The sequence below is a fragment of the Solenopsis invicta genome, chromosome 3 (assembly GCF_016802725.1).
Source record: "Solenopsis invicta isolate M01_SB chromosome 3, UNIL_Sinv_3.0, whole genome shotgun sequence".
NCBI classification, from domain to species: Eukaryota; Metazoa; Arthropoda; class Insecta; order Hymenoptera; family Formicidae; genus Solenopsis; species Solenopsis invicta.
In genome coordinates this window covers 25619206-25641909 of record NC_052666.1, presented here as the reverse complement: position 1 = coordinate 25641909, position 22704 = coordinate 25619206, and the positions used below count along the sequence as shown (strand labels likewise).

Below are 22704 nucleotides of genomic sequence, written 5' to 3'. Positions count from 1 at the left end.
AAGTTCGAACGAAGTAGTAAAAGTATTCGTATACAACTTATTGGAATCCAATGGTTAAAAGACTAAAAATTAGCGCTAAGGCGACACGAACAAATATTGCTTCAGTCAAGAAAATCCCGACGATTCGCAAGAGTGCGATTTATCATTCGCTCTTCTCAAACGCCGGCAGTGAGACAAGAGATGACAACAAAAGAAATCGCACGAAATTCGATTGTGAAAGAATCAGATTCGCCAAATTCCCCTTGCCTCCGCCCAAACTTCTGGCTTTCCGCGTGTGTAATACGTTATGAGAAGTTTCCCCCTGAGCTTCTATCTGGCGAGCGCTTCGCTTGCCAAGAATCCGCAGGCCATCAGATCCAAGAGGCAACCCCGTCGCGTTGACCCACCCCCCCCCTTCCCCCTTTGGTCACCCTCGACCACGCTACTCAGAGCCGTTATCTTCATTCTCGATCGTGGATGTTGGCGTTGGGGTGACGCGCGCGAGGGCAACTTTAACGGCACGCAGGCAACGTACACGACCGAAGCGTGGCTCGTGCACGAGGGTGAACGTGCGCTCGCGCACCCTGCAACCCCTCTGCTAAGGGGGTGACGACGCCGCTCGGTGTTCCTCATGGCAGCGATGGTGGCGGTGGCGGTGACGGCGGCGGCAGTGTTGGCTGTGATAGTGGAGTCGCGTACGACGAGGGGTGAGAGAGGACGAGGGGCCGCGTGTACAGGGAACGAAGAGGGTGCGGTGAAGGGACCATCCGTCGACCATCCGCGATGGTGGGGACGACGACGAAGAGGTGGGGAGTTCGCACGTCGACCGGAATGGCCCCACCAAGTTTTATCCAACGATCCGGGAGGCTCGTCGAGGTAGTGGTCCGCGCCCCACAGCCGCGACAGCTCGAAGCGCGCGCGCCGCGTCTCTCGAGTTGCGCCTCGCTTCGGAGTTGCGCGTGAGGGAGCGGAGGAGCAGAGGTGCCCGGAGAGGAGAAGAAGCGTGGTGCGGTACTACGGTGTATGTACGGAGTAAGCGACGATCGCGCGCGTACCGGAGTACTCTGACTCTCCCGAGGGCGCCACCCAGCGCGAAAGGGGGTCGCGGCGCGATAACGTTCCCCGCGTTAAAATCCGGAAAAAGGGCTCGCAGAGTGTGCCCCGTTGAAGAGGGAGCAGCCGCGCAGGAGTGCGTGGTCGCGTCAGTTTTTTTTTCAAGAGTAGTCGTGTTAATCTCGTGCACCGCGTCGATCGTTACTCGGGCCGCGCCGGTGGATGCACCGCCGCGGAAGGAGAGCGCCACGGCTCCCGTGGGGACTTGCGGGTGAAAGTGCCCGGAGCGGAAGTGCGCGCGGGGGGGACCCGCGTTCGCCTGTCGCCTCTGACACGGGGTCGTCGTAGTTCCAGTGATCGTCGACGTCCAGGTTGCCGGTCCCAGTGTGAGCGGTGGACTGAATGGTGTAATCCGACGAGCGAGACGCGAGTCGCGTAGAAGGTTGACACGCCGCTCGAATTTCGCGGTCGCTCCTACGACGAATCCGGATATTATACCTGGCCTGTGCTCCTCGTTTGCTTTAGAGCGGGAGCGCGGTGGTTAGGTGATTCCTGCCGAGGTGATTTCCGGGGTGGAGGTTGCATACCGTATAACCGGGGAGTGTCGCAGGTGCGGAGGAACTCGGTTCGCGGGGGAGGGAAGGTGGCGTATATATCGGGGGCGGGGGGGTGAGGGAAGGTGTGTGTCCTTGCACTCCTGCGCAACACCGAAGCACCGGAGGAGAGACCTGGTCGGGAGGAGCCGTACACTTGGTGGCGCACACGGGGAACGCTGTAGCACCTGGCTGACGGACAGCGTATGTATCAAAATCGCTATCACCTGGATCACCTCGCGCGGATTCGGCGTGGCGGTGCCGCGCTACGGCCTTTCTCCTTAGATTCTCTCCTACACCCCCCAAACAGGTTATTGATTTTGCCGAAGTAAGGAGGTACGGATGTAGCCCGCGTACGCCCTGCGACCTGCTCTCTTTCACCCTCGTGTCCTCTCCCTCGACGCTCTCCCTCTCTCTCTCTCTCTCTCTCTCTCTCTCTCTCTCTGTCCCTCCCTCGTGCTTCATCCCTCCATCCATCTCTGCGTCCGTACGTTCGTCTGTCTGACTGTCCGTCCTCGTCGCATCCTCGTCGCGCGACTTGTCCTTGATCCTGCGTGCCTCTGACGGCAGGTGGACTTACGTGATCCTTCCGCAGATATATACGTATACGTATACGTACACGTTTCCTTTGGAAAATGCGCGTGGCGTTGCTGTGTTGCATCCTGCTAGACGATACGTCATGGACCGTCGCGCCGTATCGGGTGTACGCTTAATTTGGTTTTCAAAGAGAATTGAGAAAGGATGGAGTGTTGGACACTTGAGATGACGTAACTGAGATAGAGGAAGACACGCGGCATCGAGTTACACTTGCGATTGGATCGTCTAGTAGAATACATGCACACACGTTGAGCTCGCTATCAATCGGCAGTCGCATGTAAGAGAATTAAAAACCTCGGCTGATTTATCGAATACTACGCATCACGCTCTAGTATGATAAACATTCTTACAACCGCAACTGATGTGATCGCTGACGTGCCTGTGCCAAGAAATATTACTTTATTTCGTGACGGTATTCTTGGAACAGATCTCTTCTGAATCTCAATACAAGCAATCATTCATTTCTCACGACTTAACGTTTAATTAAACTTTAGGTTTAATTAAGCCTTTAGACAAGCAATCGATGTTACTTTTTACTTGCTTCTTGTTATAATACGTACTTTATATAATTGTGTACTTCTTTTTTTCTGGTGGGTCAAATCTCTTTCTCTCTTTCTCGTAGTAAAATTTTACATACTTAGATGAACAATAATTATTCATATTAAGACGGAGATTATCACGGAATAAAGTATTAATATAGCAACATATTTCGAGTCGGGCATGCCGAATATTTATTATGCCGATTACGATTTCACGACGTCTTTCAACGATAAGAGAAGCTATTGAATATATAGTTGATACTTTATTCAGAAAATATTCAATTCTATCGACTGACGTTGTCCGACGTGAAAGCTTATCGTGTACATCGTCGATGGATTGCACAGTGTAGAGCATAACTCTTACGTGGCATTAAAATATCGATTATTCCAGTATTCCAATTATTTTTAATTTTGCTTTTTCACGTTTGAAAAAAATGAGATGATACGAATTCCGTGCACCGTTCAACTGGCGATGGCTGTTCGACGTTTCTTTTATCTCTTTTGAATAACTCAACAAGAAGTTCAAAAAGATTTATGACTTCTCACTTCTCACTTTTCTTTCACTCTTGAAGCAATAACGCGCCATCGATTTCTCATTGCGAGCGTGCCATTGAATGACCACTTAGAAAATATGGTTAAGTGGATAACTTGAGCGTTTTGCTAAATGAAATTATCGTTCATCTCACGTTTATTATATATGTATTAAGTAAAATATTAAAATTAAGTATATAACATTTATTAGATTTTCAAAACACCCGCGTTAAAGAGTCAAAGAGTGCTGTGTTGTTTTATTTTATTCGTAAACTTTTATGAACATAAATTTGAGTCTAACAAGTGAATTCGGCAAAGTGTTAAGTAATTATGTGAAATTTTTTTAAAATAATTATTTTTTCAAAATATTATTAACAGAGATAAATAGAAGTAATTGTTAAACTTTTGTATAAAATATTTTTTGATATCCTGAATAGTTTTTAATATAGCAAAAAAAGCTGAAAATTGTTTTACACATAAAGGGTGATTTCATCCCTTAAAATCATTTTTGGACAGTAAGTGATATTTTTTAAATTCTATTTATGTAACCTATACGTATACAAAGTTTCATTAAAATCAGAATTTAACACTCCGCGAGATTTCCTTGTAAGTGACATCTAGTTTGAAAGAGCAGATAAACGCGAGCAGGGAACTTTTGGTTTTATAATTCGGTACGTTTCGCGCCAACTAAATGTCAGAATCGCGCTATCATCATTACATTAGCTCAGTTCTACTAATCTTCAACGGTTATGCGATTTATCGAACAATAATACATCCTGAATCGAAACTCTCGCTTCTGTGAAAACTCTCGAGAATCGTCAAGCGGAATTGGCGCCGTGTCGCTCGCGACACGCCGTGTCAACGAACCTCCGTGACACATTGTTGCGGAGTAGCGTGACCGTATACTTCAGACAGCAGGTTACGAGCAGATTCCAACTGACACGGCGGATCGATCCGCCGCGCGGGGGAACTTTTCACGGCGGGCAGTCGCAGAGGCGGCGGTGGAGGCGACGGGCGGTGTGGTCTTTCGCGAAATCGGCGGGCTCGTAGTAAATCAATAGAAGCCACGTGAACCCGCGACGGACGATCGCTCTGTCACGCTCCGTGAAAGGCCGCGCGACCTCGTGAATTCGACGAGCGAGAGCGGATCGATAATAATTCGGCTGAGGCCGCCTCCGAGAAGGATTTGACCCTTTGAACTCTGACAGTTTTCCGGACTTACTCCTTATCGAACCGCTCTTATGCAACTCGATGTTTTAATAAGTAGTAAAGCTCATGACTTTCAATAACGTAATCTGAACAAAGGACTCCTCTGCTATAAATAGTTAATTGGCTCTCAACAGCTATTGTGGTAGAGAATTCCGATCGATATTGTAGTGCAAATGATAAATATGTTTGTTTAGTACAGGATTTCCTGCAATCATGGAATGTCTCTTTTTTGAGAATTATTCTTTAATAAAGTCTTTACGGGTCATCAATTTAATATCATAAATTGCATTTTTCTTCAGATACACTCGAAATTAAATGAACCATATTTCGTTCATCTCGCATCCTTAAGGCTCAATTCGTCAACGTCTGATATCGAAATAATAATTTTATAACGTCATCAATCTCTCGCCATTTTTCTTAGTTTATATCCTCCGGAATATACCGTCGAAAACACATCCGCCGTGCTCTTATTTGGATTTATAGAGATGAGATTTCTCGATGAATAATGAACTCCAGTCTTTGTGATAAAAAGTGCCTGCGTAAACAATTGTCGTTTTGATAATATTGCGCGCTCCAATGTGGCGATAAGACGTGATGATGCGTGTGGGCAGACGCGTGACACGACACGTTTCACAAGTGTTGTAAAACGTTTTATGAATTAAATAGCGATTGTATAGAATTACTCAACTCGCGAGTTATCGAATAAATAACACGCGTAACGCTTCTTGTGCAGATTTCGCCGGTAATTCACAAAGGAGCTATTCAGAGATGTAACATTAATCAACCCGTCCGTCGGACATTCGGGATTTATATGTATAATTAAACCGCCCTTCACATTTCCAACCAAGCTTGCGTTACTCGGTTAACGCGACTGTTAAAATAACGAACGATCTGTTACGATAAAATAAGAACACGTAATTCCAGCCACCAATTTTAAACGGTCTATAATTCCCAACGGGATTCAAGACAATTATATTTATTTATGTGTCACGCGAGGAATTGGAATATAAATACATATCGGCATGCGACGTCCATGTATGTATAAACGCGCGTATTATAATATACAGCGTATAAAAATTATAAATAAAATTCTGTCCCAAATGCTATCGCGGGAGATCTAAAGCGAGCGAGATTTAAATATGCATGACCGCCGTCTCATTAAGGATTTCGTGTTTCAGCTAACACATGTGCCTCGTTATAAATATTCGCGATATCTCAAAAAATAACGCGGAGTCAAGCGAGTCTTCGAAGGGGGTATTTCTCGAATAGAAATAGAAGCGCAGCGCATCCGCCGTGCATGCCACATGCGACAGCAGTAGAAGTATCGCAACTATTTTTGAAATTATTTGGCACGCCGCGACACATCAACGGCATGCCTGGAATACCTCGTAACGTGGAAAAAGCTCACTTATAAACTCAGCGCGGCGCGGATCATATCAAAAGACATCGTGCATTAACATTCCTTTCACCGACCGTTCAAAGGCCTCCGCGTTCATAATGGTTCACGATGCTTTTCATTTTTTTTTCTTTTTTTTTTCAATGAGAGTACGCTTTATTGGACAAGGTAGAACGTTCCGGACGTTTTTGATATTACCCGCGTACGAGCGTTATCTTGTAATACGCGCACTAGATGTTTGCTTTAACAGCGTAGGTAAACTTGTGCAGTCAGTGCTTTCGAGTTAATCCCGAAATTGGAGTGATTCGTATAATTTCCTCGCTTTTGATGCCCCGCGAAATAGGATTCATCTCTAAATCCCCGCCGTATGTCCCTCCGGTAGGAGGGTGGGAAACGGTCAATAGTCTCGAGGTATAGCATCGCGACCACAGTAACTATATTCCCGGGCGCGCAATTTAATTGCTTTCGTGGCGTCGCATCGTGGGTCTTCGTGCCTCTCTCTCTCTCTCTCTCTCTCTCTCTCTCTGTATGATGTTTTCACATCGATGAGATCTGAACGAAAGCGACAGCAAGCCGGAGATATAGCGACGCGATATATCTGTGACAATGATGATCTGTCGCTTGATGACTGCACGGAAGCTCGATCGGGAGAGCACGGTTAATTGCTTTCGTCCCATCGAATCACCGATCGTTGTTTTTCATCTCGCGCGCAAGTCGCTCCGTAAAACGAGTTTATCAATACGGCCCAAATATCTCGGTGAAAACGTCAATAATATCGAGCAGCGGCGGCATGACCGCGTCATGACGTCCAGGAAATAAAGGCGGATTACCTTCGTCGCGAGAACGGTCAACAAAATAAAATAAAATTTATTATACACAAATATGCGCTTATCCGTAATCAAAATTATTGCACATCCTTTTATCCATGAACACTAAAATTCGAAAGGAGATAGAGAGAATTCAAAATCAAAAAACAAGAATTAAATTTTAATAGTACACGAAAAAAATAGTTTTGCTGAGGTATCTAAAAACTTACCTAGATAGATTTATAAAATAATTGGACTGTTAAACTAATTGTGCAAGATAGTCAGGTATGATGAGCAAGGCAATTTTAGCAACCAATTTTAGCGTTTTACATAATTATTGATGTACTTAATAAAATTATTTTCACAAAGATCTAGTTAAACTTTTAGACACTTTAGCCGTTCTTTTCGTGCACCTATGGGAAACATTATTCTTTAATTAATATTTTAAGCAATTATGTATAGATTTATAACAGCTAATGTTTAATGTTGTTAAATTGAGAAGAAACAATGACATTTTCGCTGTATACTGTAAAGAGGAGTTGAATTTGTTAAATAATAGCATGAAATTGTAGTGAACACAATGCTGATGTAATTAGACGGTACAATGTACATTATCCCGCACTATAAATATTTGAAGCATTAATTTCAGAAATAAGCGTCGCGGTCATAAAAGCGCTCGCCACGAAATTTAGGTATTTGGAATCGCATTTTGATCCACAATCTATTCACCCGATAAAGCACGATGTATTACCAAACTATTGGTATTCTCGGTTCCAAAAGCACAATTGTATGCGATTGCCGTATTCTAAAACATGTATGTATCATCAGTTATGTGACGTAAAATTATTAGGTCTAGCCGTAGATATACGGAGGTGTCCGTTTGTCCAATTAATGGCGGCTCTTCCATCAAAACTCTGACCCAAAAGCGAATATCCAATATGGTCACACGCTGCAACCTATTTTCTAATAGCAGTAAGACCAGTATGCATTTAAGTGAATTACGAAGTTTCGCAATTTATCTGGTATGTTTAATTGGGATAATTGAGAACTTTGGAAAATGGGGCGGTGTAGGTAACTCTCATTAATGAAATTAACGGTTACATTTCTTCGTCTGGGTTAAACTTTTTGATTATTTTATCGCCATTATTAAGGAATTCTTCATTTTACGAAAAATGATCATTATACTTTTCGTTTATTTTTCCTTACCTATTTTTAAAGGTGGTTTTTTTTTTTCTAAAACTTGAATATCGCGTACTTGCATACACGTATGTACACACATGTGCACGCGCGCACATTTGGGAGAGGTCCAAATTTATCTCTTGCTTCCATTACATTAATATTACTACATCTGATATTCTTACATCACTATACATGACAAATCGGTTTAACCAACTATTATTTTTGTGACTTTTCTGTATGTTTTACGTTATAATTGCTTACCGACGAGTCAAAGATTTCATTTCGAACAATATAAAGTATGTCTAAAAGGCCAGAAGATCTAAAAAGTAATGACATTCGTATCCGTTTTGCATCGTGTGTTATTTGGAGTTTCGAGTTACATCGAAACATTCAGCTATGTGATTATTCAAGTACACGTAATCCCAGCGCAATCCACCTTCGGTAATGAGGCTTCCCCGGACGCTGGCACTTTCGGGACAATCTCCGCAAACAGAAATTTCCGAATAATGTCGTAGGGCAACGTCGATGGAGCCCAGACGTAACGCTGCAACCGCAGAGCGGCCGCGGCGCACGCTAATTGTGTTCGTCGCATCAAAACAAAGTCGCTGGCTACGATCCCCTCGAGCGGTTTGCAAAATGAGGCCAATGACCAAGCGGTCGCGGTAGCGTGGAACCCTGCCAGTGTCCCGAAATACAGCGGAAGTACTATTCGCGGGTCAACGTTTTCCAAACCGGCCGTACGTGCCGCACCGGCGAAGTTCCGGCGTGTTCTGCACAGGCCGGGATATTCATTGGGGACAAACGGGATTCGATCAGTATTCTTAGACCAATTTAGAATGTCATATTTGGAATTCACGAGCTCAAAATGTATTTATATCTTTCGAGTAACGTGAACTTTTCGAACGCTGTTTTGTGATGAAAATTAGTAGTATTCATGTAGAAGACATCGGGTGCATTCGCTTATTCTTGGTTCCTGAGAAATCATTATTAGCTTCCAAAGCTATTTTACATTTTCTTGATCTGAATTCAAGAAAATTGATATGAAACTTTCTTCTACTCGGTATTGGAAGTTTCCACATAATTATTCGAATTTTAATATAAAAAATTATTTTATCGCAATAATAAATTTGTTAAAAATATTCCACAGTCTTATAAACATATTAAATAAATTTATAATTGCTATTTAGTTATCATGTTACAGAAAAATAATAATAATACTAGAGATTGTTGGCAAGCCTAGGACAGTACATGAAATAGTACATAAAATTATTCGTAAATACTCGTGCACGTAAAAACATCAGATGATTTACGGAAATATTAATCCGATTCCGACGCGGTTGATATATGCACGCGATGCATGCGCATCTAACCAAACGCGTTCTCTCTTCTTTTGTATCCGAGAACTCGTGGCGTAGAGGACCACAGAGAGAGAGAGAGAGAGACAGAGAACAGCGCGATGCCGAGCGCCATGAGATGCGTGGAATTCAGAGCGCGTCTACGTTAAACTACGTACATACACAATGTTCGGATGACAGCGATTGTTTGTATATGTGAAGTATTCCGCATCTGGTCGGTCAATGTAGACTATTTTCTGTTCAATAAATGCGGAAGAGAAAGTAGAAATCCAATATATATTGGGACGCGGCAAAAAATTTTGAAAGATTACTCTCCAATTGCTGTACCATCCATCAATAAAAGTTGGTCGGGTAAAAATAGAGGTATGGCATGCGCATTAGAAAAATGGGGACAACAGAAATTACTTTTAAGAGCAACAGTCGACAATAAAGCGGTAATAGTTAATATGTTAGTAACTATTCGTTTGTGACAAAGGTACGACAAATTATCGTGATGATTATGCGGTGGATGATTAATTATGAATTATTATGATATCGTTATTTAACGTTTGCTATGATAATTTGTACAGGAATCGAAATCTGCTCGTTGAAAAATGATTCCTATTCTCCACGTTACATTGTCGGTGGTAAAATATCGAAAATTAACCCTAACTCTCCACACGTATTTTTGGTTACTTTTCTCTCCATCTATGGAGTTTGTAGAATCCTGTAACTTTGAACCCTCTAACGCTATATTTTTAAACAGAAAGGATATATTTTAGTTCACATAATGTATGAAATCAATACCTCAGAGTCATCTCTAAAGACAATAAATGAAACTCGAATAAAAAATATTTTACTCTCAAGTAATTAATCAATATTTTTTTAAATTGTGTTGTAAAAATTCGCAAAAATAAGTACTTTCAGTAAAAAAGTCTCAATTTTTAACTTAAAGCAAAAAAAAACTAGCGAGGTTTTAGTTGACCCTTTGAACTAACAAAAAAAAACTCGATATGAATTGTTCCAAAAAGTTTAATTATTTAAAGTATCGAAAATCGATTCTATTTTTGAAAAATTGGCAAACCGTGACTTTACACTAATGAATAAAATTTCATTATTTGAATATAAAATGATAAATAAAAGTTTGTAATGAATAAATATTATTATGTACATATAATTAATGAACACGAATCTCGAGGAGAGCGCCGGAAATTTTATGTTTGCGCGCGTTAGCATGCAAAAGGCAAAAGAATATTACAATGCGTAATAATTCATATACACTACATTAAAATAATCTTTTTTTTTAATTCTCCAGTTTCATGTATTTACTTTCATATTACTTGGAACCCAGTAAACATATATTTAATAAAACATAAAGGAAAATCTAGAATGCCAAAAATTTATAAAAATTATTCATACAAGGGTCCCAGATACTTTTTTAAACTTTCGTGCATTCTCATGTTGATAATAAGAATAATGAAAAAAATGTGCCTGCAAGTTTATTGTATCTATGGATAGTTAAAATTTCTTTTGAACCTCAATCTTAGTTTTCAAATTGTATAAAAAAGTTAGTGCAATGTAAAAAATGGTACAGGATACGTCGTAGCCATGTGTGGGGAGCTAGGATTAACATGAGTTCTCTAATTTAATCTTAATTTCATACTATTTTTGATTAGACAAATTGTAGCTGAGTTAGAGAGCGACGAAGACGCTTTTTGGATCCTTCGGATTCATCTGTCGGTCAATAAATGATGGGACTAGTTATTCTTAACACAGTCTTGCTTATCGACCGCCCGAGATGGCTTCGTCCTACAAATCCCGCGAAACCTTTCATCCCACCAGTATCGCTGTTAAGTCATATCGAGAGTCAGTCTCGAGACGTTAATTCCCGATTTAGTCCAACATTGTGCACGGGGCTTAATGCCGATTCTGTCGCTCGTCCTGTCGCCAGCGGTACACGGCTAATTGTAAGACTCTTTAACATTTGCGTGAGACGAGATTTCTAAGCTCCATGGCTTAGATCAAAGTTCACGTACGCTTCGTGGTCGATCGATTCGCGAGGAATGAGGGTACCTAGGTACATTTCCTCGTAATTACAAGGGGGAGGGAGGGCATAACTATATCACGACCTTAAGGCTATTATAATTCTTGGAAACAAACGTGAAATTATGGCACAAAAATTGGCCGTTTCCGATTGACCGTAAAAATATGTCGCAGTCATGCACGAAAACATCGACAAAGTCGCGAATTCGCTGAAACTCTGCACATAGGCACACATTACTGAATATGGCATTTGTATCAAATATTAATCTTGAAGTTTCATAAAGTAAACACTGTTCAACACGCGACAATTTTACATCAAAATTATTTTTCAAAATACATCTAATCAAAATCTGAAATTTATATAGCCATTATTCTTAGTTTTCTAACATTTCCTATCATTATAATTTCTCTGCTATTCTCTGCTTAATTATAATTATTTATATATCTCTGCTTACGTTTTTTTTTTAATGATAATTGGATCACAACTAACAGCCTGAAGATATAAACAGTATTTTACTTCACAATATTAATAAATTAGAGAGATGTTAATGAATAAGATCTTAAACAATCTTAATTAATGAGAATCAAGTTTGTATTGTAATGTCGAGCTTGTACACGCGATGAGAAGCTATTATAGTTAAATTCTTAAGAGAAAATATATTTCTTGCCATTTACTCTTGTTAACTCTTGACTGGTCCTAAGGAATAATATTACATATGTGATATCATGGTCCGGGCTAAGACCTCATGAAACCAGTTAAGGGTTAATTAGAGTTGCCGCAATATAACATCTCCGAGTTTAATTCTCCTCACGACGTTAAGTATTCTGTCATGTTCAAACTCTTAATGCCATGAGCAGCGTTATTAAGTATCTTAATTTATCTTAACAGTTCCTGTACAAGTATCCAGATATTGCACGCAGAGACTTGCTGCATGTAAAACAGTTCGATATATCCTGAAAGTGACATTTGCAAATCCGCGTATGTTGTTATTAGCACGCCGGTCTATTTGTATTTAAAGCGAGATGATTTATGACGTATCTATTTCAAGTCTATAGTTAAAACATGTATTATACGTTTGTTAATATTTGCTTTACTTATAATCGCACATCCATTTTACATTCATTTATAATTAAAATGTCTACTTATGACGTCAAATGCCAATAAAATATTTTATTTTGTCTTTAATAAAATATATGATACAAGGTTTAGTCGTTTCATTAAAATTTCACGTCTAACATCCGTCGTATGCTTGAGCTACGAAATCACTCGCGCCCCTTAAAGCTAATAGCAGAGATTACTTGCTGCATTATAGTAATTGTCGGCTTTATTCAGGAGAATGATTAAAAATTAACGCCACAAAGAGGATGAAATAAAATGCGTGCGCCTTGCGGTTTTTCACGACGCGCAGGCATGAATTGCACAGTATACTCTCGGCGGACGTCCACCCTCGTTTCCCTCACGGGGGAGAGAAAGAGAGTAAACTACCCCTCATCGCGCACGCGGTTCGCGCAGCCTCGGAGTAGAACGGCACGAAGCAGGACACACCACCGACCGACAGCTCCGCCGCCGTGATGTCCTGAAATATGCAGCGCCGGCGTCTGACGTTTGTCATTGTCCGTGCGACCAAGTTAGGTCGAGTTATCTCCGTCGTTCGTGCGAGCGTGGCGTTCCACCCGGTATACCGCGCGATTCCTGAGGTAATGTCGCCGCGAATCGGGAACGAAATTTACATAGTTCTCCCCGAATACAACCCTCCCCCGTCCCCCGCGCGCTGTCTCTTCATCCCGCTCTCGCGCCCTTTCGCCACGGTCGCTAACGAGCCGTGGAGGAGCCTTTTCAGAGACGCCGGCACCGTGTCGGGCGCGGACCTCCATTGGGAAGGCACCCGCTAAGTCTTCGCCCCCCGTTGCGTCCCGCACCCCCGCGAGTTTGTCGCATCGCGCGAACTTTGAGGGCCCGTTACCGCGAATGGGTGTTCCTGCGAAGCCGTGCATCCCACATCCCCCGGAACGGGGTCTAATTAGGGTTCATTGTTATTTGCGCACGTATGAGACTTAAATTTCATCGTATGCAAGCTGGGACGGCCGGGGTATGAAAACGCTTTCGTTCCGCTTGGTTATCGCGCCGTCTCTTCATGAGCGAACTTTCAAGCGCGACTTAGGCGACCAGATAGTATCGTAAGCATAAAGTATAACTTTCACAGCGTCGGTCTTTAGTACGCGATTACCTACAGAAACTCGAACTATACACTCCAATAACAAAAATTTGCAAAATTAATTTTTTTTTCGTTAAAAATCTTATATTCTTTGCTATTTCATTATAATTCCACGTCTGTATGACTACTGACACTTCATCTGATAACGTTTTTAAAATAGATTTACGATAGTTACCATATTTTTGGAATATATTTAATTATTTGATTATTTAAAAATACAATATGTATGTCAAATAGCTTCTCTTGAATTGTTCCATTTTTTAAATAAAAAACATCTATCGAAGAAGAGAATTATAAAATAAAATTTATATTGTTTTGAAAAATTTATTTCTCCTGCATTTAGCGAGCTCACATCTAGCTTAAATTCAGGTCAGGAAAATACAAAACTATTTTCAATTTGATTTCAGCGCAGCTTGCCAAGCTGAGTAAATTTTATATATTTTATATATTTTCTCCAATGTTCTATTCGAGTCGTATCACGGATTGCTTACCAATGACACGGATAAGCACATTTTGTGACGTATCATTATAGTAATTCCGATATCGAGGCGCTATTATGTAATATCGGAATTCGATGCTGTCACCTTTCTTAGAACATATCGGTTCTTGGCAGGTAATCGCATTCGTAATCTCTCGTATCGTACCTGACAAATAACTTTGGGAAGTTATGTGAAAATACGAATGTGGTCGCGCGTTACATTCTGTTACACAAATTTTCTTAAGCATTATTAAAAATGTAAAAGTGAAAAATGTATTTTTTCTTTGTTTTTCACAAAATGTTCAAATATATTATTTTGATTAAATTATATACAAATAATTTGTGTGTTTTATTTCTTCTGTTATCCTCTTTTCTTATTTCCTCAATTATATATATATGTATATATAAAACATTCAATCAATAAAAATTATTACCGTTGAAACTTGAGACTGCGCAATTTATTTATAGCGTTTTATTTTAAAATAAAAATAAATTTATTATTTGAGTATAAAAGATATAGATTTCATTCTACGTAATGCAGAAAAAAATAACAAAAAATGCATTGCATTTGCGGCATATAATTCATTACTTAATAAAAATGCATTTTATAAAATTTTTTCTACTTTCCCTTTCTTCCGTTTGTATTCAAAATTTCGCAATAAATGGATTATTCATGTTTTGCGTTAAATATTCATTATCAGATAATTTTGTTGTGATATTGCGAAAGAGGTCAATACAACTTTAAAGCAAGACAAGTTTCGCATGTTGCGCAGTTAGCTATAAACGTACGCACGATTACATGCTGCGTAGTTTTCCATGTCTTCTCCATCTGCTTGATAAATCGGAGACTTTTCCGCTTGTAATGATTATTAATGAGAGCTATGAATCTTCGCGGTTATTCGGTAAAACACGAATGTAGGAACATACGGATAAAAAAGTGGCCTTACGGTGAGGGCAAAAAAAGGCGACTGCTTGCGGAAACATTATGATTTAACGAGCAATTTTTCCTGTGTATGTTGGAGATAAGTAGCGGCTGCTATCATGCAAAATTTAATTTCTTCTGTATAAAAACAAAAATAACTGACTTCGAGATAAAATAAAATTATCATTTAAAATAATTCCTCGTCTCTATTTAAATATACATTTTAATGATATTATAATATTGAACTGTTCATAAATCTATTTTGATTTAATAAGATTTTTAAAATTCTAAATAGTTTTTAAGAGCGTTTAAAAAAAAGTAACCGAGAAAAATGACGTGAGACGCTTGTAAATTAGATGACTTCCTCCCGTCGCTTCTTCAGTGCCTTCGGGCATTTGTATCTCGTCTCTCGACCTTGATCGAGAGCAAGCTCCGCGGGATACGCGCTAATATTGAAGGGCCGCAATAGGCCACGCATCCATACTAATTAGGAGTGCGTCCGCACACAAGCCAATAACGGACCCAGGGGTGTGCTGTCGCTGTCAAGGGAAATCTCTCACCACTCTCGAACCACGGTCCTCATAGGTCGGTAACACAATGAGCAGGGGTGCTATCGAGGGGAAGTACAATGAAGAACGGAGGAATCGAAGCGGGGAAGGTCGACAGTTATACGAGGACGAAGCGCAATTTTGTAAATAGAAAATAGCTACGTTGGGATTATTCCAGGCGCTAGAATGATTCAATCGGACAATTTTATAGCCAGCAGCTGCGAATCTCAGTGAGGGGGTTCGTAGAGTAAGAGAAAGAGGCAATAGACGGGGGAGGGTGTGAGGGGGGGGATTTAACTGCTGATTAAGCACCGTCGAGGATATCAACCACCGGTGGTTATCTCGCGGCCGATTTACGCGAGCGAATAACGTCCCGACGACCGCCGTGACGACGTAACGCTTGTTTTATCACTGCCCATTATCGCTGTTACTTACTCGCGATCGTTCGTTTAAAAGATGATGGTGAGACGCAATAAATCTGGCATCGACTTTAATCGAGTCCATTTTGTTGGAATGCTGTCAGGAGAATTGCAGTTCTTGGTCAATTAACGGATATTTGTTCATGGAGTCGTTGTTTTTTTTTTTTTTTTTTTTTTTTACACAGATGAATGAAGATGGACATTACTCATAACCGTTTTAATGCGGTTGGATATTAATAAGAAAAATGAATTAATATCTTAACTCTGATATTTTATTTTGATTAAATATTCTTCTGGATTAAACAAGAGATATCTAATTACTTTTCTGTTGTTTTATGAAATAGATAAAATACCTTTTAAGAATATTCCGTTAAGAAAATACATTGAATCATTCTTTTTGTATTACTAAAAAGTTAATAAATACACAGGAAGAGGAGATTATTCTTCGGATTCTTACAACTTCGAATTATTATTTCAAGAATCTTGGTTATCAAATAAAAATCAATATCAAATGGTAGCCCATACTTTATCAAGAAATTTAATTTGCGCAATAATTCTTATGGAAAGGGCCTTACTTTCGTAGAATTTTCTTGAAAAAAGAAAACGCCAACAATTCTACACTTTTATTAAACAAGAATCATGTCGAAATCAAACTGTGATGAAAATATAATGCGGAAACTGGACAATATCGCGTCGACGCGGCCGGCAAGCGCATTCTCGCGAATGCATCGCGAATTTCGCGAAAGTCACGAAGGCAGGAACGACCTATTCAGGGTGCTCGACATCGAAGCGCGTATTTTTCGGATTGGTCGCAGCGGGCATTCACGTAAATCGCCGAGCTGACTCCGCGTCGCCCGGATTTTACATATCCGCCGAGTATTATAGTGTGTTAGTCACGCCATATGGTGTCGATGGAGGGTAAAGGGGTTACCGCCGGTTCTCGAGACTCTCGAAAGCCGGGCGCGCGGCACTCGCGCTCACTCTTCACTTCGGCTCACGACAGGCTCCTCAAGACCATTACAGAAAGATTCCGGGAACCTTTTGTTCGGGCCATCGGCACTCTTTACACGCGTTTCACAGTCTACTGCAGACCGGGATATGCGCTTCCGCGGTTTCTTCAACGACGTCTGTTGCGAACGGTGCTATTCATTTCTGGAGACAGTGACGCGTGAATGCAAAGACAGAAGGTACCATGGGCTCGGCAATTTTAATGACTCGTTGCAACGTCTGGTGATTGTCATTGGTCCCCTCGCCGTGCATAATGCACGCAACAGGCGGTGCAAGGTGTCGCAAAAACGTTTCTTAACATGTTCCGGTATTGCGGAATATTCGCCTGTAGATTTTTACCTTTAATTGCCGTACATCATACTGCTGTGAATAAACGATTTAGATGATCAAATTTTAAATTAAAAAATCTGCCACGCACACGCAAGCATATATTTTTCTCTTCAAATAGATTTTTGCTAAAAATAAATTTGGTATATTTGTATTTTGCTGTTTGATTCCGCAAAACTATTTGAAACCCAGCAAATATAAAGTGTTTATATGTCAAATTTGCAATAATATTACTGTTAACTAAGCAAAGGAAAAACAAATATTGTATGTGCTTTTTATGTTACGTGAATTTCGAAACAATACAAATTGTTACTTTTTAAATAGTATATTCTTTGAAAATATATAAAATTTGTAAAATGCATTTTCACGGCTCATGTTGATTTGCATGCTGATAATCTCGAGTTAGTAATCATTTAAAATTACATTCGCATACTGTAATTCGTAAGAAACATTTTAAATGCGCTTTAAAGCACAAAGAGATAAAGTCCAAAACAAGTGCTGCTTCTCATTGGCATTTTCATTGCGTGAAGAATTACAGAGCATTACTTTTCAAGTCTCACACCAAATTCTGTACACCGTGTAAATCCTGTTACGTATACGCTTTTCAAGCACACGTCGAGCGATGGCTTATCCCGGCTTATGTGACTTTCCAGACGGACTAAAAAATAGATCGAAAACCGAGAAATACAAGTGGGTCACTGCAATACGAGCTTGATCTACTTTACTCTTAATGTCCCCGTAATATTGCTCAAGGAATAAGAACCTTGGCCAAAGTAGATGTGGTGTGTTTTGCAACGGCACGCCCAGCCGGTTTCATCTATTTCTTCTCGGTACTCAAAAGCCACCAGCAAACCAGCAGGCGTTTACTTGCATTGCGGCAGTTTGCTCATTTCCTTTTACGTACAGGCGTTAGGATTGGGCTTACATTTAGAAAAAGTTGCATAAACGTTGCAAAATGCAACCCCGCTTAAAGTTCAAAGGCAGTTAACTATTTTTACGTAGCCATTTTTATATCACAGAATGTATCGATAATATTAAAAGCGTTAATAGAGTATTACACAAGAAATTAAAATTCGAGATTAATATTGCCAAGGATAATTTAATTTTAAAGTTAAATATTATAAAAAGTTATCGAAAAGATTATCTTCTTCCAAAGTTTTTTTTGTGAAAAAGATTGTTCCGTCAATAATTATCGTAAAACAAATTCAACTTTTTTTTCTGTGGATAATACTTTTATCTTATTTTTCTCTGTTAATACCTTTCAGATATTTTAAATTCAAATTAAACTTAGCTTGACAAGAAATATAAATGTGATATTTGCATGTTTAATATATTTGCAATATTTGAATGTTTTCAGGAAACAAATTTATAATATTTATACTTTGGATTTTATATTTTTTTATCTTCACAACAACGTGTATGTAATAAAATGTGCGTGTATAACGAAATCGAGGTGGTAGATTGAATTATAAATAAAATATTACGTTAAATATCGTTCCTAGTTACTTCTACGTACAAAAGTCGTTTAACGCGATTATAAAATTGTAGCGCGCACGAAGGCGAAACGACAACGTTGGCACGCAATTCTGTCAAGTCATTTATTCCGTTACGCGACAATATATCTTTCACCGTTTGAATTTCGTATATTCAGATACATGTGCACGCTGCGCTCTCTCTCTCTCTCTCTCTCTCTCTTTGAAATTCCGGCATATTTATTCCATCAGATAGAAATACTCCCTCGCGCATCACAGAAAATCGTAGGGCACGACATTCGAGCGGACGTAAAGCTATACTGATTTCTACAAGAGAGATCGAAAATTTTAACATAAAATATTTGCGTCGCGAACAGAAGCGGTACGACTGCCTTTGAGATTAAAGTTGAACATAAATGCGTATCTCGGTGCCAAAACTGAACAACCAAAGATAATATATGTGCGCATATATGCATGCTCTTCCTATCTCATACGTATCTGAAATGATTTATGTGTCTGAGTCTGTTATCCGTTCATTAACCCTTTCAGCGCTGGATACTTTTAAGTAAATGAATAAATCTCGCGTGCGTAAAGTATTCTGTCTTTAACGTTTAATTTTTGTCCATTTTAGTTTTGATTACTCTTAAGGCTGGACATGTTTACACATACATAGCCCTGAACTGAAAGTTAATTTTAAATTATAAATTAGACGCAGTATGCTTTATCTGCAATTGCTCCCGATAAAATGAATCCTATTAACGATCTGTCCATCTGTCAATACTTTTTATCCACGAGTAATTTTCATGCAAATTCACCGACTAAAACCGACCTTGTTTAATCTACTCTGAACTGTGACGTGGCATAATGGCTAACGGAAAATACAGAAAATATAGAAAAATATACCTATATTAAAAAAAAAAAAACAATTCAAAGCTCAAAAATTGTAAATACATTTACGTTCGTTTCGAAGAATTATTTCACGGTTTGTCCTATTTGTCCGGAAAAATTTATTTTTCGTGACCCATATTTTATTTCAGAAAAATAGAATAAAGTTTTCGATAAATATCGTATTTGTAAACCTAACCATTGACGGCGACATAGATCAATTGAGATAGATTAGAGTCACTAAGTAAACCCAGATGTAGGTAGAATAAATTACGGCGTGCGGACAAAAGGGTCGTTGAAAAATGGCGGCCTGAGGCGCGTTGGAGATCAAAGTATTGATCGCAGTATCAAAGGAATATGCGAGACGGCAATCCAACCTCAGCGGTACAAATTGATATATTCTTCCGTGTCTAATGACACGGCTTTGCCCAAACATCTGCTGTGTCCCAGCGTGTTCATTGATTTAGAGAAGATGGTTGGGTCGAGCAATGGCAGGTTGCTAACCCATCACGGACATCCTTCTATCAACATTGTACGAGCGTGCGACTACCACGTCGACACCGTTTTACAGCATAACAATGAGTTGTATATGCACTGCATGTATTAATCCTCGGAATAATTCGGAATCAAAGATAATTTTGAAAGACGAATCGATGTGAAATATTTTTATATCGTAGAATGAATATTCAGCAATAATATTTCGTAAAATAATTAAATTTCTATAATTTTATTTAAAAAGGAATGAATCATGGTGAATAATTTTCGTAAATTATTATTAATTATTATCTTTGACATACATTAATATTAATTTTTATTTCTATTTATCTGATAAAGTAAAAGTGTCTCGTAATTTTCTTAATTATAATTTTTAACGTAAATAAACCCGCAAGGTATAAATATAAAAAAAAAGGGTAATTTAGATTATCTAGCAAGATACTTGGAAACTTTCTACTGACACGTTAAACGTACTAATCTTTATAATGTACTATAATATGGATAAACAATTTTAGAGGAAAATAAATAATGAGAACAATTTTATTGCACCAAGGCGCAACTGAAAAAATTCATCTTCAAGTTTCTATTAAACCATTTTCATTAAACCGTTATCAACGTGACAATTACTATGACAAACGATGAAATTTAACCCCGACTAATGTTATATTTACTAAGCGACTACACTGACATCCAGCGTTTTTCCGTACAGTCCCTAATTACCAGATGTCGTGATCCTAGTGTTCATCACGAGCTCGGTCATTATGCGCGCGCGAGTGAGCGATACTAGTAGTATCGATATTTTTTATCTTGAATATCGATATTTTGTATCGATACTTCATGCAACAATATTTCCATATCGATTCTTAGTCTGCCTGTATCGGTTTTCAATATCGGTTTCCTTGAGGGCTGTACATATGTGTCTTGGTGTATGCATACTCCTGTATGCGAGATTCTAAAAAGAACTAATCAACTACCTTGTGGTAAGATGGTGAGTTCAGCGAGGACAATAAAGTTGTTTTTCTTCGTTTACAATTAGTTTATTGTGTAGCAAGTTCTAATCAGATTCCCCGTTATCATAGATAGCAATGCAATACTTGGTAATAGCAATCTCAGTACCTACTGAGCGTTTATTTTCTAAAGCAGGCCAAATTATGAGCGAGTCGAGAAATCGGATTAAAGATAAACATTTGCAAACTTTATTATTTTTAGGTTGTTTGGGCCTTGACGATTGGGGTTCACGTAATTCCAATCTAATATTTTTGTAATTTTAAGCGAGTCGAGAAAGCTCTATTAAAAAATCCACATGGATTATTTACTACATTGGTTTGGTCCAAACAATCTATTTGGTAAAACCATTTGATCTATGTAATATTAATCTTACATTTTTATAATAAACATTTACGAAGTTATATTGCATTAATTTAATACAAATTATTAAATTTATTGAAATTATGTAAATAAAAATCCAATATTTGTGTATCGACATTGGCAATATCGATGCTTCTGCTGATGATATTTGCGAGTGTCGAAACTAAGCCTTTCGATACGTATCAGTTTGAAATATCGATACTGTTGGTATGTATCGCCCACCACTAGAAGTCGCACAGTAATTTTGCTTCCCGATCTCGTCACAACCGCGAACCGTCCGTATTACATAGTACCCGCGTACCGCGAAAGCTGTATCGTGCAATAGGAAGATTCGATACTCGCAAGGGATATCGTATGTTAGAACCTTTTTACACGAGTCACTTTTTCGCGATATCACCGCGGCACGTCCGTGTGTCACTGCGTTTGGAACGTAGAAATAAATGGGAGCTTTCAAGCGTTGACGCGTCGCAAAAAGTGGATCGGCTCTTGTGAAAACGAGATTCTTGGATTCTTTTTATATGTGAGCGAGCTATTTTTCAGTGATACATATTTCCAGATGCGTCGCTGTAACTACGTTCATACAAACATGTATGAAATTTTGTAGGAGTCCAAAAGATGTTAAATGATACTTTTCTTTTTATAAATAAAGAAATAACTATTTTTATCTAAATGCATAACTAAATATAACGGACATTTATCTTCATTTATTACCTTCGTACAAAATTTATAACGCTTATTTATTTCAAATGTCGCAGATGCCGTCATTCCCTCGTTAATAAAAAAAGAATCGAGCTAAAAGATTGGGCATTAAATAAATTATAGCCTTGTGCTATTCTTTTTGATTAAATCCGTCCAACATTCGTTAGTATGAATACGTTACTGCCAACATTAATTTCACGCATAATCTACTTTTATGCGGGATTAAACTCATATCAAACGATAGATAACGTTATTGCTTCATTATTGGGAAACGAACCATGTGTGTTAAAAGATTGTTGAATGCTAGGTCCGTTTCACAAAGGTGCAGTAAACGTTATCGTATATATAAAGACATTACTATTGTCACCGATACAATGGCGAAGGTGCTGTTGTTGCAACGTTAACCGAGAGACGATTTAAGATATCTCGCTAAACGCCGTAGACGCGTTTACACCGCAATTACGCAGAGTGTGTCGGCCACAAAGCGACTCTAATAGCAGTCCGCGTGTGTCACGTCCGTGCGCTCGTCGTAAAAGTATCGGTAAGCGCGACCGTATCCCGAAAGTTTTAAACGCTATCGCGACAGTAAGCTGCGTATACGTTCCGCA

The 22704-nt window shown here is 39.3% G+C and overlaps 1 protein-coding gene across 5 annotated transcripts in view; it reads left to right on the top strand.

Moving 5' to 3' along the window:
- The first annotated feature begins 855 nt into the window (after positions 1 to 855).
- LOC105197263 (neural-cadherin) overlaps positions 856 to 22704 on the top strand; it is a 71748-nt gene continuing 49899 nt past the window's right edge. For 3 of the 5 annotated variants that reach the window (XM_039447283.1, XM_026133206.2, XM_026133208.2), the window contains exon 1: positions 858 to 1829. The gene's annotated coding sequence lies outside the window, so the exon portion shown is untranslated. Of the gene's footprint in view, positions 1830 to 22704 lie in introns of all 5 variants that reach the window. The other 2 variants (XM_039447281.1, XM_026133207.2) reach the window with 2 other exon arrangements.